Raw genomic sequence first — 15731 nt, 5'->3', positions numbered from 1 at the left:
GGACGGGGGTGTAGTGAGGGCATTGCAGGGAGTGAAGCTGGGTGACCAGCAGGCCCTTGGGGGAGGCTGGGGTGCCCAGGGAGTTCATGGGTGCCTGGCTGTGCTATGGTATGAGCAGGGTGGAAAACATCCCATGGAGTGGGGCTGGGGAGCCAGAAGCCCCATCTTGGACAGTATATCTAGGGGGACAGGACATCTCATGGGGACAGGATGTTCTGTGGGGACAGAAAACCCTTCAGAGAGAGGACCCCCATCCAGGGAAGGATGACCTTTGGGGACAGGATGTCCCTTGAGGACAGGACCACTGTCAATGACAGGACATCTCTTAGTGAGAGGATCTCCCCTTCCAGAACAGGATGCCCCTTAGGGACAAGACCCCCATGGAGGACAGGATGTCCCTTGGGGACAGGACACCCCTTGGGGAGAGAATGCCCATGCAGGGCATAACGTCCCTTGGGGACAGGAATCCCATCCAGGACAAGATGTCCCCTGGGGATAGAAATCCCCTTGGGGCAAGGACACCCCTTGGGGACAGGATGCTCCTCAGGGTCATGATGACCCCAGGGCACAGGCCAGCCCCTTTGTTGCCAGGGGGTGCTGGTCAGCCCCACCAGCAACCCTCAGAACCCTCCCCACTCCCACCACCTGCTTCTAAACCCTCCTTCCTTTAAACACTCCACATACTTTAATATGTGAATAAAGGGCCCCACACTTCTGATTCAAGTCTTTGGGGAGAACAGAGTGAATTAAACAAATTCTGGATCAGGACAAATCTCCCAAATGCCTACATGCCTTCTCCACACCCAGTAAAATTCTTTAAGATGCAGGAAAGGCAAGAAAGACAAATTTATTGGTCCTAAACCCATTAAACAAATGAGCCAGAGGCACAAAAACATCTGTCAGCCCAGAGAGGCTTGAGGGAGGCAGGCAGGGTGGCCCATGGGACGGGGTGCAGGGACAGTGGCCCCAGCAGCTGGGGACCTGCTGCAGCTCTGCACCACAGCCCACACCAGGGAAGCAACAGGCAAGTGCTTTGCCAAGGTTTGGGGAGCGGTAACTTAATGAGGAAGAAATTAGAAATAGAACTTTATTAAAATAGTGTTAGGACATCATCCCACCAAAGGGCTGGGATGAGGAATGATAGAAGGTGTAGGGACAAAACCCGAGGGAAGGTAATATCTGACATGGCACTGTTCATTGAATCTGCTTGGGCAAGAAGAGGAGGGTGAGGAGGAAGGGCTGCCCAACCGCCTTGGCGGAGCCCAGTGCCACTTGCTGGTGAGGACGGGCTTGGCTGTGCAGTGACAGTGGTGGCAGGGCAGGTGAGAGAAGAGCACCGGTCCCAAGGTGTCCAGCCATACTGTGCTGTGCCATGCCATGGGGGACAGCGACTCCATTCACAAGCACGTCACGAGCTCGGCAGCTCCGCTGCTGCTGGAAAGCGCAGCAAATTTGATCTATAATTTACAAAGATGTCCGTCTGGGGAGCCGCTCAATAAGCCTGCGAGAGCAGCACTGCCCTCTTGGCTCTCACTCTTAATTTAAAAAAAATCTTTACATTGAGGGACAGTATCAATAAGGGCTGGTGAGAGGTGCCATCACCTCCCTACTCTGCCACTGCCACCCACCTTGGCTTGCCGCAGTGGGTCCCCACACCCCACTTTTAGCCTCCACAGGACGTGGTTCGGAGGTGCTGCCTCCTGCACCTTTTACTCAGGCTGTCAGGACGCACTTTCTTAGGAAGCCTCTGGAGAAATGCTGCATCTACCAGGGCTGGGCAAGATGATGCTGGTTGCTGTGGAAACAGCAGGGCCAGATCCAGGGACCGCGGCATCCTCCCTCCACCCAGCACCAGCTCCTCTTGCCCAGTTTACAGCTGGAGAGCATAGGACACAGGAGAGTGATTCTGGTGGCATTGGGCCATCCCAGTCCCCAGCCTGCCTCAGTGCCATCTTCCCCAGGGACCAGTGGGCTCACCCTGTCCCACCCAACCTGTGTCATGCAACCTCTTTCCTTGCACAGGACTTCCCAGGATGGGAGACAATGCATTGGACCTTGGCCACTACCTCTCCTCCCAGCCACCTGGGGGGCCAGATCCAGCCATCCCACTGGGCACTGCATGGCACAGCCTAGCACCTCCAGGCCATCATGCCCCCAGGAAAGCCTTTTGCACTGGCACCAAGACTATGCCCACCCAGTGCCCCACCACAGGCTCTCCTAAATGTCACCCAGACCTGGGGAAGGTGGGACACAGTGACAAGCCACGCAGAGTCCCCCATGAACATAGCCAAACCCTATCACTTGCCAGGCAGGTGCACACCAGGTGCCAGGTTCCCACCCATCCCAGGCTCATCCCTGCTCTGTTCACAGGCACCACAGCTTGTTAGGGATGCCGGGATGATGGAGTATCCTGCCGGAGCAGAGGAAACCAGGCAAAACCTCTCCATCCATCAGGGCCCCCACTTTCTGCCAAGCCCATTAGGGGATAATTAAGTAAAAATAGGCCTTCCGACCAGTGTAGCTCATTAAGGCCTAATTAAGTTAATTAGTGCCAGGTGTGGATTGCAGCGCTTGTGCGTGTGGCTGTTGTTTGCTGTAATTGCATTTTCTCAGCAGCTTCCTGCGCCAGGCTGGAGCGCAGCCAACAAGGAAGGTATTCAGTGCCCTGCTGTTGGTGCAACACTGAGCAGCTGATGGGCACGGAACATGGCACTGCACCATGGGCAATTAACCCTTTTCTACCCGTGCCCCAGGGTGAGTGTCCCATCCCAAAGGCAAGGCTTAGCCATGGAGCAGCATGCGCAGCCCCAGCCCATTCCTCTTGGTGTGGTCCTCCTGCCTACATGCAGGGGAGGGATGAGAGCATTTGCCATAGTGGTCCCCAAAAGCAGCCAGGAAGGCAGAGGACAGCAGCAGGCAGCATCTCCTCAGAGTCCAGCAGGGTCACAAGGACTGACATCTCTGAAGGCATTTGAAGGTGAATACAAGCAAAGATGAAGCAGCACAGAAAGCTGAGTGATCTGGTTGTATGGGTGCTGGCAAATGAAAGAGGGAAGGCAGAGAAAAGGGTGGAGAGGATGAGAGAAAGGCAAGAAGAAAGCATGAGAAAGCAAGAAGAGAGCTGCCAGGCCCTGATCTCTGCTCTCCACACCCGGGAGCAATTAGAGCTACTCCACCTGTGTCCTGCAGAGATGCTGGAGGGATGAAGATGTGACAAAGACCAGGCTATTTTTTGCTGAGGTTACTGTCACTAATAAATGGAGACTGTCCCTTGCCACATGTTCCTGCTCCTTCCAGTGTCTGGGCATTTGGCATCCTCTGAGCGCAGCCCCACCAGCAGCAGCCTTGCTCGGAGCTGACCTGTGCTCCCTCCAGAGAGGCGAGACTTGGAAACAATCCTGTGAAATATGGCTGGCAGCCAGAGAGGAGACAGAGAGGCCACACAGGCACTGGGAGCTCTTCCCCCGTCCCTCTCCCCACACCATGAATCAGCCCCCACCGAGGCAGTAGCCCAGCAGGGAGTCCCATCTATAACCCAGGACAGGTGCCAGGGAGCACCGCCAGCATCCCGGGGGGCTGCCTTGCCTGCACCCTCTGGAAAGTAACCGGAAAGTTACTGCTGCCTGAGCCACCATGGCAAGCGTAGCGGGGAAAAGGCAGCTGGAGGGGAGGCAGGAGAAGAGCTTGGTACTTGCACCCCCACTGTGATCTCTCAATGCCAAGATAATTGCCTGGAGGTGACAGATGAGGTCAGGCATGACGGATACCTTGGGAAGAGCTCCCGGCTCCAAGACTTCCCTGCAGCAACCCAGTTCAATACTGGGGTTGAGAAGCAGTTTTTCCAATCTCTCCCAGCACAGGCTCTCTCTCCGTGGGGCAGGGTCCAGGCAGTGACCCTTCAGGCATCCGTTCCTTCAAAATGCATGCAGCCCCATCAAACAGCTCAACACGCAGGCCATGACCCCCAGTGAGGGATGGGGAGTAGTAGGGTACCAAGCTTGAAATCCTGGAGCTCCCATGGGGTGCTCCAGGCAGAAGCAGTGCCCACCTGGGTGTTAGTGGAGTAGAGATAGACCTGCTCCTGCCCTTTATTCCTCCATAACCAAAGGAGGCTTTTCCACCTTCCTCTTACTGCTCCTTGCCACCCCATCCTGATGCACCAGGGATGCACAGAGCACCAGGTAGCCCCATTTCATCTGCCACAGGGGAGGGGGTGTCCTGCAGCCCTCTCGGATGGCTGGGAAGCTGGTGGCTTCATCCCTCCCTCTTCACTGGGCTTGCTGCCGTGGGGCTTTGCTTGCCTGTCCCCTACTCTGGTGGTAGACATGGGGCAGGGCAGGAGAGCTGCATGTTGTGCACAGAGAGGCCAGGATGAGACACAGAGTGTGATGCCACAAACTCAGCACCCGCAGGAGTGAGCGTGTGCCAAGGCAGAAAGGAGCAGGCAAGGAAGCAGGCAGGCAGCATGCACCAAGGCAGCTCCACAGCACCCTGGCTGCCCTCTCCCCAGAGCCAGGCATGGAGGCTGACAGGATCATTACAGCCGCTATCTGGGCTCACTGGCTCGTCCCTCTCCCCTTTGCCTTTTGCATAATGGATAGGCTGTGAGTAATGGGAAATGGCAGCCCAGCCGCACTTGCTGGCAGCCCCTTAATGAAGAATATGGAAATCTCATCAGTCCAATCAGGCCAGCAAATGAAACTGCTTTCCCCTGCCGATGTGAGCAGAAGGCTAAAGATCCACACTCCCCAGCTCCATCCCTCTCCCAGGAAGCCCCCCCCTTCCCCTTTCCGTGTTGACAAGTGAGCTGTGAACTTAATTTTTTCTGGCAACCAGAGCCCCAGCTCATCTTCCTTGCCCCCCTTCTCCAGGCTTGGGCCAGCAGGTATTCCTGGTCTGGGATCTCAGTCCACCCCAGGATATGTAGAAGGATGGTTGCCTTGGATGAAGTCCTGATGGATGCAGGCTCAGCTCTGCCTTGGACTCTCTGCACAGGCTGTTTGCCCAAAATCTGCACCAAGACTTTGTAGGTAGACTTGCTGGGTCCAAAACGTGGCTGAAAATAGGTGTTTGCACAGCACCTTGCACCAGCAGGTCCTGGCCTCCACAGCATCATCCTCTGGCCTTTGCAAAGCTTTAGGCAGGGGAGAGCAGCAGCATCCTCCCCTGCATCTGTCTGCTCCATGGACAAAGGCTGGCAGGGAAACAGCCACTCGCTGGTTTGGGGGAATGTTTAATTGCTGCCTTTCACAACCAGCATGTAGCTCCTAAACTGATGGTGAGCTTCAGCTGTGAATTTGCCCAGAAGTACTGAGGTGGGTATATGTTTTAATAAAATCCCAAACTCTGTATACACCCAGGATATTCATCCATGCATAAATACATCCGTAGCATATGCTTTTTGTGCAGCAGAGGATGCTTGCTCAAGGCTGGAGGAAACCGTTCGTTTTCATGAGTTATAAGGTCATACCTGGAAACTCCTCTAACAAGCCAAGATCAGCGCAGTGGCTAAGCTGGCGCTGGTCCCCAGCACAAGCTGTTTGCACACACGAGTAATGATGTGAACGGGCTGCCATTCAATGGGCTGATCAACATCAAACCATTGAAATTAAAGGCTGAGGAGAGGCAGAGCCATAAACATTTATTGCAACACTCTGCGTATCATCAGCTGCTGATTTGGAGGCAGTGGAAATGTGCTGTTGAAGTAACAGGATTTATCAGAGGTTGAGATGAACTGTCCTTGATGGATGGTTGTAGAAGGGAAACAATGTGCCATCTCCAGCACAAGACCATTCTTAAAATACAGCAAGGGGGCAGGGGAGGGGGCGATTGCCTTTATTAACAATAATCTCTCACGATTTGAGAGCCCACACCAGCCATCAGACCCAACAGTAGCTGAATGAGAAAACCAGCTTGAAGATGATGGACTGGAATATCCCAGAGGACTGGAAATCAAACATGTGGTCTCTAAACACTGTGTAATTTCCTGGAAAGCTGACACCATTTCTACTTCACCTTGATGCGTTTTCCATTTGTTTGTTCCCCTTTACATTTTTATCTCCATTCTTCAGACAGAAAAAGCAAATCTAGGAATTTCTTCAGCTGCTCTCCCTTTTCTTCCCTATTTTTTCTGTTGCTGCAGTGACACAACTCAAGTTCATTAGTAAAGACACACACAGTTCGCCTTTTAAAGCAGAAGCACCCCCATCTCCTACCACGCACCGAAGCAATGGATGCCCATGTTTGGTGGGGAGACACACAGCTGCCGTGCTCCCCACAAACAGCAGGTTAAGGCAGGAACCAATGGACCTTGGAGCTCAGCACTGCTGTAATCGAATTGTCTCCTGTCACCTCGGAGCACTCCATAATGGTCCTCCAGCTAACGGGCTGGGAGGAGAGTGTTGAGAAAAGCAGTGTCAGAAGAAAACAGGAAGAAAATATATTTTTTTTTTACATAGATCTGAAAATTGAGGTTACGGATTGGTTTTTAAAAGGGACCTTCAGGTAAAATCTCTCTGTCTTTCTCTCTCTCTATTTGTGCTAGAAGTGATCCCAATGAAATATTTCCATGTAAAAGTCTCTGACCAAGGTGTCAGACCAAGGTGTTTTATGCAGGTCAAAGTACCCAATAACTGAAACAGGAGACAAACCCCATTTGACTTCATCAGATTTACAAACAATTTAGCTTTGGCTGCATTGAATGTCTGCCGCAGGCCCCATGGAGAACTGTCTTGTACCTCTGCACCTAAACCTCTCCTGGGGACCACTGGGCATGGCTGGATGCAGAAAGGTGGCTGCTGTGACAAAATGGCCCTAATTTGCCCTCTAAAGAGGTGTGGGGTCAGCATTACAGCTAATACTTTGTCAACCCTCTATGGCACTGACAGGACAAACCTCGCTGGACCGAGGCAAGAGGGAATGCAATGATGTCCCTGTCCCATCTGAGACATCCCTGACAGCCCAAAATTTAGTTCTACATTCATACCCCATTGGTCTCTTATCTACCCCTTCGACACCAGCATCTCTGATAAAAGAAGCCTCCCAAGGAGCCTCTACTGTATCTCATTTTTCTTGCTCAAATGGGTTGCAGAAAGGACTTGCTTTTGTTTCCACCAACACAAAGCCAAAAAAAACCCCCAAGGCTACATCAGTATGGGACATGGGTGGTTGGAGAAAAATGGGTTTCCTGCTGCTTTGTATGTCACAAAGCCTATTAAATGGTACTCCATCTCGACCACTTCTTGTTTTGCCTGACAGGTTAAGCCTGCATAGGCTTGATGAGACATTAGCGGCCAAACTTCTCTTGTGCCAGCCTGCCATGATTCCCACTCCTACAATTCAGATGCCCAGTGATTAGCTGCTGTTGAAAATGGCATTTGAAGTCACTGCACTGCCTCTCCTGACTGAGACCTCAAACAGACCCCGTAGCCCTCTGAAGAATGTTGTGAACTACATAGAAACAAAACTGGTTTCTTCGAGATGAGGTTGGATGCAGCGAGTGACCAAGACAATTCTGGGGCTACAGGGGCATCTAAGCAGAGATTTGCTGCTCACTCTGCTGCTTTGGGCATTTGGCTTCTCGCTGCCCAAGTCCCTGCATGCACAGAGGTCCCTGCAACACTCACTCCTCCCTGGGAATCCCTGCTTCACAGACCTTCCCTCAGAAATGAAGCTGGTCATCCCATCTCTTTGTGAAGGTGAGAAGCAGCCCACAAGATATCTGAAAGGGCTGGGATGGGGTCTGGAGGGGGTCTTTTCCATAGGGCTGCGGTGGTCTTGCCTTGATGTTGCAGATCCCAAGAGCAGTGGCCACATAATGTCCTTTCCCAGAGTGGCCTGGGGCTGTAACCTGGGACTGGAAGATGTAGGATCAACCCCTCTGCTACGTTTTCAGGTATAGGAGCAAGTACCTTTTGACCAATCGCTTTGGGTGAAATCAATCTCCTGTGATTTCTGTTGTTTAAAGGATTAGAAGCCTAGTGCTCAACTCATCAGCTAGGCTCTTCCTATCACCAGAGGAGAGAGAGGGGCTGCTACAGAAGATGAGTCTCCATCTGCTCAAACACGTTTCTCACAGTGAAACAAACCTCCCTTTCAGAAAAAGCCTCAGATCAGATGGCCCATGTTTCTGAAGAGGAATCCCCTCTCTGGATGTCTCTAGATGATTATTTCTGCTGGATGGTGTGTTATGTGGAGGAAAAGGGGTAGCTGGAAGTTGACATCTTTCTCTCTGTCATTGTCCTGGCTCCTGTGCTACTACTGGGTGAATAGTTGGAGGGGAGCTCACAAGGCCACTTACCAGATTGCATGCCATGTCAGTTCTCCCTGTGTCTCAAAACCTTCCCTAACAGAACTGCTTTTTCCCCTCCCTCTTGCGCATTAAGGATCCCTGTATCAGCCTTTGCTCTTCCCCCTGAGCTGGCCTTGCCCCCTCCCAGCCTTCCAAGAGGCCCGTTCCCATCAGCGGTGAGAACTTCAGTCCTCATTTCTTCTCATTCAGAAGCAGGTTTCTTCTGCTGCACTTCCTAATAGAGACCTATTTGTGACTGCATCTGAGCCTGCTTCCTTTTACCTGACCTGAGCCTTACTCAGTCCCATGAGGAGGAAACATAAGAAACATGAATGCTAACACTCCTATAAATGCAAGAAAAGGAACCTTTTCAGTCACTTCACGTCTCAGGGGTTGCTCAGAAGCTCTTCTCAAGCAGTTCAAATTGCATATTGAAATTTACAGTTCTTCACCTTTTGAAATGGAAAATCAACAGTCAGGTAAGCTGCCCAAAAATGAGGGGTCAGCAGGCTGGTGTGAAGGAGGCGCAGGTGATGGAGGAGCAACGGGAGAGTGCCTGCAGGTGCGTGATCCCTCACTGTGCCTGAATCATTAACCCCTGAAACACATATATCAAACCCAGCTCAGGGATTACTATACCTGTGGGTATACTCTGCTTGATCCAGGAGGGCTCATCATAGCAGCAGCGTTTGGAAAGACCTTGCCAAGACTGGATGACAGGAAGGAAGGGCTGCCATGTGTTTCTGTTTGCATTGACACATTTGCCCCATTATTCGTGGCTGGCGTGCATTTTGCTTCCACTTGGCTCCCAGCTTACTTTATAGCTGGATTTTCATGCCTTCAAGGCAAGCAACACTGAAATGGTGCCAGAGTGATAATCCTTTGCCAAGAGCCAACTGGGCATGCCCTGGGCTTTGGTTTTCATTGGTGATAGTCCCAGGAGGTATTTATGGTTCTCCATTGCCTGTGTTGCTTCTCCTCTTCCCAGTCCAGCTCACTAATCACTTTTTAAGTTTACTAGCTGATTTTTTTTAAGTAGACATGATGGAAGGGTAGGAGTCTTAAAGACAAGTGTTACGAAAACAGGTGTCTAGGTCTTTTTCCTCCATCTTCTTTCAATGCCAGCTGAAGGGAAAGGCTACAATGTATGAGCTCACCTTTAATTAGACATCAGATAATCCAGTTGGGAAAGAGCAATACCATATAAATCCATTCAGGGCTAAAAAAAGCTTCCACTAGTGCCTCTCACCATCTCTGTCAAGAGATGCAGGCTCTTCTCTGCCACCAGATCAGCCAGGGCAGAATCCCCCAGGATGGCTGAGCACTGGGGGAAGGAGGATAGCTGTGGGATGCTGCCCACAGCAGGAGACACTCCTGGATGGGTCCTTGCCCAGCCAGACAACATTGACTCGGTCTTTATTTTCCATTTATGCCACCAGCAGAACTGAAGAAAACCAAATGCCCATCCTGCCCAGCATCCCACTTCTGCCCATGCCTTTTGCTTTGCACAGTTGCCCTGAAAACAGAGCAGCGTGGGGCAGGGTACATTGGAAACAGCACTGCCTTGCCAGTAACAGGTCTTCGAAGTCTTCTGCCCAGACCGTGGATTGATTAGCCTTCTCCTAAGACACTATGAGGTCTGAAGGCCAGGAAGAGAGTGATGCTATGGGACCCACCTCTGAAATGAGCTACATAAACCCAGGCTCAGATCTGGTTAAATCAGGCAAGAGTTTCTCCAGGGTGTTTTGGCTGCTGCTGGAGGTGCTCAGCAGCACAGGGGCACAAGGCTAAAGACTTGCTTGCCTTTCCTCCACAAAGGCAGAACTCGGACTGCACCCGCATCACTTTTCCCCTGCAACGCAGCACCAGGAAGTTGCTGCTGCTCTCCCAGTGACAGGCACAAGGAAAGCAAACTGGCCATCCTCTGCATTTGATATGAGGCTTTCCACAAACACCAGCTAATAGGAATTCCTCAGTGGTGTCCCTGGGAGCTTCGATATTGGATGTCAAGGCGGCCTTTTGTCTTCTCAGCGGGCAGTCAGACCTGACGCGCTTAACCCTTTCCAGGCTGAACCAGAGGGCAAGGGCCTGAGCATGGCAGGATCTCAGAGCCAGTGGGGTTCCTGCTCTGGCTTTCTGCCATGCTTGGCTGCTCCATGCCCTGGCCTCAGCTGCACAGTGGTTCTGCTCCTGTAAACTCAGTGCATGTACAGCTTCATTTTATTGGCAGGGTGCCTTGGAGGTTGGGGATCCAGGAGGATTGAATGTCTTGCAGCTTTGAGCTGGCAGGCACATGGGGCATGCTAAAGGGTTTTGTTTATGCCCAGTGAGAGCAGCTGTAGGCAGGAGTGGGTGAGCAGGGAAGTTACAATAAGAGAAATAAGGAAACAAAAGGCATGTTGGGGCAGGGGGGGTATGTTTGCATGGGGGAGGGCAGGAATTTCTTTTCTTTGCCCAAAAGTCTAAAGTGCCTTTCTTTAGTGCCTCTGTCGCTGCATGGGGCCTTGGTCAATAACATTCCTCCCACACCCTGCGGAAGGAGACAGGCCAAGCAAGATGCAGCTGAATGAAATTCCTCTCACCTCACCCCATAAACATCCCGAGAGTCTGGCCCCATTATTGCTGGGTACAAAAGTCTGGGTCCGAGGCTGAACAAAAGGATGGGGAAGAAAGTGCAGGTTGCCAGGGCAACGCTGTCCAGGCCGCCTGGTTTTATCAGCAAGGGGCCTGGGTTTTCTGCCTGAGTTACAGGAATCTGAGGCAATTTGTTTCCACCACAAGACAGAGTCTTTAGAGGGCAGGCACGGTGAGGCTCCAGCTTCACTTTTGGTGTTCACAGCAGGGCAGGTGAGGTGGGAGCAACCAGCACAATCTCCAGGGAAGCTGGGTACCCAGGCAGCCAGCAGCATCCTGGGCAGTGTTGGCAGCAAAGCAATGGCCAGGGCATCTCCTTCAAAGGTTAACACAGAGTGGTGACCCTCTAGCAGGTCTGTCTCTCCTGCCCATTACAGGGTGTGGGCTCTGTCCCAGCCTCCTCTGCAACACTTGGAGTCCACTCATCCCTCTGTTCACTGAATCTATTCATCTCTGTTCACTGAGGATGGATTTACCCCTTTCTCCCTGCTCAGGGATCCCAGTGCCCCAGCAAGTTGGATTAAATGAGGAAAAGCTGTTTTTCAGTGGCTTGACAGAGAGGGTTTTACAACTTAATCAGGGCACACTTTCTTATTTTCCTTCCAGATACAGGCTGGTGACTCCCAGGTCTAGCGTTGTTCTCACTAGAGAGGATCTTGTCCATCCCCAGAAAGCATCAAAGTTGCCTCTGACAGGCCTGGGTTGCAATGGGAACATCTGGGACCCAGTGCCTGAGGGTCAGAAGAAGGGGGACTACCAGGAACCCTGGCATGACATTTAGCAAAGCTAACATAAGACCTTAAAGCTTCCCGAGCCCCTGAGGGCTGGATCTGGGATGTGTTGGCCTCACATTGGCAAGGAAGAGTTGAGCTATGGGAAGTCCAGTTCCAACTGGATCTATGTCCTCCCCTACCAGTTTTGGTGACAAGAGAGACAGTACTATAGAGACCTGGAAGCAGTAAGGATAACATGGCAAGTGAAGCCGAGATAAATCTTATAAAGGGTGTTATGACACAGGGGAGAATACTATTCAGCATCAGTTCAACAGAGTAGGTCTGTTGGGTGGCAAAAATGTTCGTGATGTGGCTCCCAACCAGTCTGAAGGAGATAACAGTGCTGAGTGTAAGGTCAACATGCATGATAGAGAATGATGGCATAAAGACTGAATGGTATAACAAAATAAGAGACAAAAGTCAGATATTGATGCACTGCAGCCAGGACAAGCAGATATTTGTGGTTTCCAAACAAACTAATGTGCAAAACTGCAGGTATGGTGGCAAGGTTTCCAGAGGCAGAACCTCTCACAGAAGAGAGAGAACCACACTGAAGATTGTGAATATAATACCTGTTCTTCCTCTGTTTTATTTTTTTTACTGTGGGACTTGGGGATTTTGTAGGATGGGTCAATAGCATGCAAAGACCTGGAAAAAAACTTGCAGACCAGCATGGTTAAATGGCTGGAGGAAAACCAGCTCGGCATGCCACAGAAAGCATTTAGCCGAGACAGCCTGCTCATCTCAATTTATCTAGACAAATTCCTAGACAAATGCAGCAAGCTGTGCTCAATAGAGTAACAGGGAAATTGCTAATTAAACTGAAGATTATGGGATTAGTGGAAGAAATAGAAGCTGGGTACAGAAGCTGTACCTCTGGACAGAGGCAGTAGCAGGCTAGACAGAGTTCACGACTAGAGTTTCTCTGGAATCGATCCTGAGATCTATCTTGTTTATTCTCTCTATGAATGATGTTGTCATAAGAAGTGGAAGCGCTTAGGTTAAGCCAGCTGATGACGCAGAAGGGGGAGGCATTGTGAATGCAGAGGAGACGGGAGATCAAACAAAAAGCAGCAGACAACCTTGAGCACAGAGATGCAGAAACAAGTTGAAATTCAACAGCATGAAATGCAAGACTAATCACAGGGTTGGGTTTTTTGTGCTAGAACAGGGAGTGTGTCGGTTGGACATGACTGAGGAAGAGGTGAACTTAGTTGTAGCAGTCATGAGTGATTATGAAGCACCAATGAGCTAAAGGCACAAAAAGGTGAACGAGACCTGAGGGGCTTGGGATATTTCCAGCAGAAGCAGAAAATTATTAACAGCATTTGCAAAGTACTGACAAGACCTTGTCTAGCATTGGATAGGAGTCCTGGGCAGGTAGGCTGAATTCACGCCAGAAGCAGTGCAGAAAAATTCTTTGATTATGATCAAGAGACTGCTGATCCTATTTCACAAGTAAAACAAAGGATGGAAGGAGCGATTTTCTCCATTGTTTTGGTAGCGAGCGTGGTGGAAAGAGCACATAGGAGGAAGAAAAGCTATATAAAATAATGGGTGATGTTGGCCCAACAATGAGTGATATCCAAGCACACCAGAGAAACTCAGTAATTAGAAAGCAAGGGTCTTGACAACCCCAAAGACCCTGTGTCCCTCTGCCTCCAGCCCACCTGAAGCTACCTGTGCTCTTGCCTCCCTCAGGATCTCTTGCAAAGTGATTGTTTGCGCCCTTCTCCTTCCCCCTCCCTGCCTTCATGTTTGGAAACTGATCCCCACTTCAACTTTAAAGAGGAAAATAGAAAAGGAAAGCCAGTAGACTGGTCCTTTTGTGCAGCAAAGCAGATTAGGGGCCTCCCAGGGACTTGCATCTTGTGTTCAGAAGAGGGAAGGGCTGGGAAACGGAGGGAGGGAGGGAGGGAGGAGGGAGGGAGGGAGGGGAGGCTCTGCTCTCATCTGCTGCTGGGTAAAATTCAGACCTGCCTTTGGTCTGCTCCTTGCAAACTCTTTTTTGTCCACCTTCCTTCCTTTTTCTTCCCCCTGCTTGACACCGTGGATCAGTATTTTGGGGACTAGGATCTTTTCAGCTCCTGCAACAGACTTAATTCCTGAAACGTGTGTCATGTTCCCCCACTCCCATGCTGAATCAGGAAAGCGTTGGCCCAAACAAAAGCCAAATCACCCTCCTAGGGCCAATCAGGAAAAGGGGTCCCAGCAGTGGTTTCTGGTCTGGTGACAAAAGGGTCCTTGGACTATAGACAAGCAAGTTAGTGCTGCCATGGATTATAGAAACAGCTGTGGACAGCAGGGATTAGCTACCACCTGTGTGATGAAGGCTACGTGGCTCCAGTCCCAGGGACAGGAGGACACATGCCAGATGCTTTGTGCTACCTGTCTGCCCAAGCTTGACCCTTGAGGTGTTTTCTTTATTTTCAACTCGCCCCCCCAAATGCAAAGTGCCAAGGCTATGATGAGCCACAGTTGCCTAGACCCAGGTTTGGATAATCTCAGAGTGTATTCAATTCAAATGACTCTTTGGTTCTGGGCTGTAGGAAATTATTTGGCACCAGAGAGCATGCAAAGGTAGTACAATGACTGGGTACAGTACTAGCACAGACCCCTCTGCTGCCACCCAGGCACAGAGATGCTCTTCGTGCAGCAGCTTGGTTGAGCAACTCCTTCCACACTGGTGTATGCTTAACTTTCCAGGTGTCTGCTGTGGGGCAGCTGGCATTCAGAAAGACTCCTGTCCTGAAGAGAAGCTGCTACACTTTTCTAAGTGCTCTGTAATGTCCCACCTGAGGTGTGTCCATGCAGCACCCCATAAATCCCATCTCTTTAGCCCTTCTGGGCTCAAGTTTTGTCCTCTGTAAAACAGCCATAGCACAGACCCATCCTGTGGCAGGGGAGTTGCAAAGCTAAAATCATTAATGGTTTCAAAACATTCAGCTATTTTAGAGAACTCAATTGAAAAGCTTTTTAGGAGACTAATAATCTTACCTCCCTCACAGAGATTGAATAATGTGCAGTAAATCCTGCCTAAGGCTTCATGCATTGAGCACCACAGTGGAAATGAAGTACTGCAAACTTTTTGCTAGCCATGCAATGTTTGTCCTGTGTGTGGGATGAACCAGGGTCCTCTGGAAAACAGCTCAGCTGTTCAATTAACACAAAAATTAAAAAATCTGTGCAATAAAAAAAATTAAGGTCCGTGCAAATGACTTTGAATGTAGCATTTCTCATGCTGCAGCCAGGTTGGTCTTTGGGTAATTTTGTGTGTCTATACCCATGCATGTTTTGTTCTGTAATAGTCACCTATACAGTCCTTTTTGCCAAAGAGTTTTTTATTTTGGCCAAATTTGGATATATTTCACAGGGATGACAAGAGCTGAGAAGAACAAGAACTTCTGTTTAAACATTAAACAAAAACCTTTACTGTAAGGGTGACTGAACACTGGAACTGGCTGCCCAGAGAGGTTGTGGGGTCTCCATCCTTGGAGATACTTAAAACCTGATGAGATGCAGTCCCGATCAACCTGCTGAAGCTGACTCTGCTTTGAGCCAGGTGGTTGAACTACATAGTCTCCAGAGATTCCTGGCAATCTCAACTGTCTGATGACTTTTAAGTAGCTGTAGAAGGTGACGGAGTAAATGTATACATAAACTTCCCCCAAACTTAAGAAGTAGACGCCTTATAGAGAACACTCAGTGAAAACAATTAAGTTGGGCAAAATTCTAAGCAGCTGAAAAATTGGTCTTATAAGTGGGAAATGTTCAGCAAGCCTAACTGATACTTCTGACCCTGCTGACAATGGGGTTCTCTCTTCTGTTTTAATTATCTTCTGCAAGCTCTAGAGCTATTTTAGGTGTTTGGAGATGCTATCTCCTATAATAAGATAGACAGAAGCTTGAATTTTGACAGGGGATGTGAAGAAACTAGTTTTTCCAATCCCTTTTCAGAATATCTTAATCGGGCTTATTCATCATGTCGGGTCAGCCTGAAGACTCACCTCCTATACCACTGCTTCTGCTGGCAG

Source organism: Phalacrocorax carbo, chromosome 6 (genome assembly GCF_963921805.1).
Source record: "Phalacrocorax carbo chromosome 6, bPhaCar2.1, whole genome shotgun sequence".
Taxonomy (NCBI): Eukaryota; Metazoa; Chordata; class Aves; order Suliformes; family Phalacrocoracidae; genus Phalacrocorax; species Phalacrocorax carbo.
The sequence above is the reverse complement of the archived record's forward strand: the minus strand, read 5'-3'. Positions refer to the sequence as shown.